The sequence below is a fragment of the Triticum aestivum genome, chromosome 1B (assembly GCF_018294505.1).
Source record: "Triticum aestivum cultivar Chinese Spring chromosome 1B, IWGSC CS RefSeq v2.1, whole genome shotgun sequence".
NCBI classification, from domain to species: Eukaryota; Viridiplantae; Streptophyta; class Magnoliopsida; order Poales; family Poaceae; genus Triticum; species Triticum aestivum.
In genome coordinates this window covers 103790549-103793840 of record NC_057795.1, presented here as the reverse complement: position 1 = coordinate 103793840, position 3292 = coordinate 103790549, and the positions used below count along the sequence as shown (strand labels likewise).

General features: G+C 41.2%; 1 long non-coding RNA gene across 1 annotated transcript; it reads right to left on the bottom strand.

The window, feature by feature from the left end:
• Nucleotides 1–721: 721 nt before the first annotated feature.
• LOC123087592 (uncharacterized) lies at nucleotides 722–1879 on the bottom strand. Its single transcript, XR_006441446.1, has 2 exons — nucleotides 1272–1879; nucleotides 722–1174 (listed from the first exon to the last, which is right to left on the bottom strand). It is a non-coding gene; the product is annotated as an uncharacterized lncRNA (long non-coding RNA).
• Between the last annotated feature and the right edge of the window lie 1413 nt (nucleotides 1880–3292).

The following is a 3292-nucleotide window of genomic DNA, read 5'->3' as shown; positions in this document are numbered from 1 at the left end:
TTGAGAGGCCGTGTCAGGATCTCACCGGAGACGGGGATGTTCTGACCGGCGTCAGAGAAGGGCTCGCGCATGTGCACCACTGGATTCAGGGGTGAGGAGGAAACGGTTAGAGGAAGAAGATCATCCAGCCGTCCATTCCTCATCCAATGGTTTAGATTTTCAATTATCGCCTATTTTTTTTCAAGAACCTGACAAATAGGCTGTCCCCAAAATTTTGGATACCCATATCAGATTGCTTGATTTGGTGAAGTCACACGAGCAGTTTGACAGCCACATGCGGAGATACAAAAGTCTGCAGCAGGAAAGCCTGAACTCATATGCAGGTAGTGGCGTAGTGCAATGCAATGATTTCCCCGGGGAAGATTAGAAAAGCCTGTAGGTATATGCAGTCAATGCAATGTAATGATTTCCCCGGAGAAGATTAGAAAAGCCTATGAATATACGTTGCACGCCTGATATGCCCTGATAAACAAGACAAAAGATAACCTGCACTCTGTCTCCCCATGCACACATCCATGGGAACACAGATGCATATACAAGCTCACACATGATCACCCCAAGAATTAAAAGCTCAATTAGCTAGGTGTGAAAAGCCGTTCCTTTGCACAAGTTGCAAGATCACACTCACCCATATTCAAATGAGAGGCGATTGATCAATATGTTCAATTATATTTTGTGTTTGTAGGGACAAATCAGGCCATAAAATATAGTAGCACTCACATGGAAATAAAAACTTATTTTACCACAGACTTTTATTCAATATCATCTCTCATGTCTCATCTAGATTGCTAGACAAAATATGCATGGAGATAGCTCAGGAGGGATAGAAGGGGGGAGAAAGTGTGAGGTTGGAGACACCCTGCGGCACGAGAAACATAAGGGGAGGGCCTTACAAGGTCAAGAAAAGGCCTTACAAGGTCAAGAACATTAATTCTGGCATGAGGAGTGGCCAGAAAATGATTTAACTAAAGGCATATGGGAGAGTTTAGGGATAATAGAAAGCTCAGTCGGGATAACACCGGCTTATAGGCTACGAGGCAACCTTATCTTTTGCTTGCCATTGCTCATGGATCGTTTTGGTGGTATTGTCATCCTTTAAGAAGTTCACTACTTCTCTTTGTGGGTGATGATCCTGGACCGAGAACATGCTGGATGCTTCTTCTGTCTTGTTAATCTGAGAAATCAAAATAAAAAGAATAAATAGTAACATCAAAACGCTAGGTGCATGGTACATTCTTTCCTTTCTGAAAGTAAAGGTAGCATTAACTCACAACACTAGTGTTGCTAACGGTCCAAGATCTAGGGTTTTGATCATCTAGTGAATCCTCATCACTGGCCATCTTGGAAACAATCACTGCATGAATGCAAGCAAATGCGCATGTTACATCATGGTCATTCATGAACTCATCAGTTAAGATCCACTATAAGAAAGATAAGGGTTAAACAGAAGGGGGGAAATACAGAACTAGCAAGGTGCATGATTTAGTGCTAGAGCATCGAGAAGACATAGGGGTTGGAATTTCGAAGAACAAGCCATGCATGGCGAAATTTTTATCTGCAGACAAGAAATAGCTGATACTTCAGCAGTTCAGCTTACTATCTTAATCTCTGAGACATACTTCTGTTATTGTGAAAAGACAGAGGTTAGAACATGGAAAAACATGGACGTTGACAAAGTTATACATCGGCAAGAAATAACTAATAAACTTTCTCTCTTTAAAAACTTACATTTTACATCAAAGACATACGTAGTGGTGAGAAAATACAAGGGATCAAGAGCATCCGCGACCTAGCTTACTACATCCAGTAAAGAAATGAGGCTTTCATCATGGAGAACAACAGCCTTGAGAGGAGGAAAGGAAATGGATAGTGCGTTAGATCTTGCCTGCCGCCGAGTTGGGGGTGAAGATGTCTGTAGATTCTTCGGAGATGTAGTAGTACTACTACTAGTGGTAGAGAAGGCTCATCTCCTTGTTGCTCACCTGACGCCTGGGCGCAGATTTATACTGGAAAAACAAAAGGTAGTGGGATATCTTATGGATTGGTATAGAGGGCCTGCCTTGACCTGGAGGTGGGGACATGTGGCCCCTTTTAGCTTGGCTTTCAGGAGGGGAATCTCTGTCCTTTTCTCTCTTCCTGCTCTCGATCTTTTTGTCTCGATAGTGTTTAGAATATAATTAAATTAGTGTACACAATCCATCCAAATATATATGGTCTAATACATTTTTTGAGGTTGTCTTTGATCATCATTTAGAACAATAATATATGACATGCATGTTACAGAAGTATACCGTCAAATTTGTATGTAAAAGGAGTTCCTAAATTTTTGTATCATATATCCCATATATTATTAATCTTATCAATGGCCAAAGGCAACCTCGAAAAGCGTATTAGGCCTATATATTTGGATGGAGAAATTAGCATGATTGGATCAGCTTGTTAGCCACATCTGAGCAACCATTATTAATAGAGGTGTTATATCATATAGTATTACTATTATTATCAATGGCCAAAGCAACCTCAAAAACATATTTAATTAATAGAGGAATTAATAGCTCAATTCCTTGGAGCTACTAGATCGGTCATGCTCAATTCCTCAGAGCTACTAGATCGGTCATCAGTGACGCCGTTTGGAAATCTTGGGCACCCCGAAGGTGAAATTCTTTGATTGACTGTCCATCAAAAATTGCATTCGGACCGCCGATAGATTGGCCAAGCGGGGGTTGGACAAATTGTGGATTATGCCCGCTTTGCAAGTGTGAGGACCACCTTTTCTTCAAATGTCGTTCCACTATAAGGCTTTGCGACATGATAAAGGAATGACTTCAACTTGTTCACATCGACACCACAACATGGCACTTGAAGCTTTCGATCAAGGAGTGGTGGGTCTCTATGTCCAATGCTAGCATCCCAAATAGAAAGGCCATGCATGGTCTCCCTCACCATACTCACCTCATGGACGTGGAATGAAAGAAATGTCCGGGTCTTCCGGCATAAGACCCCCCCCCCCCATCCACACACTCAATGATCTTGTTTGCCAACATCAAGAAGGATGCATCACTTGGGTGGCTGCGGGTGCAAAAAAAATTGGGTACAATCATACCAGGAGAGTAACGACCTATGTACTTTGGAAGTCCATTTTGTAACACACTCTATTCCTCTCTTAATTAATGAATGGGGCAAATCTTTTTGCCTTCGATTAATTTTTTAATAGAGGTTGGTTTATTTACTTTATATATGTGTAGATTGGTGCTAAAAACATGTTGTTGTTTTTTGACATGGATTTTTATTT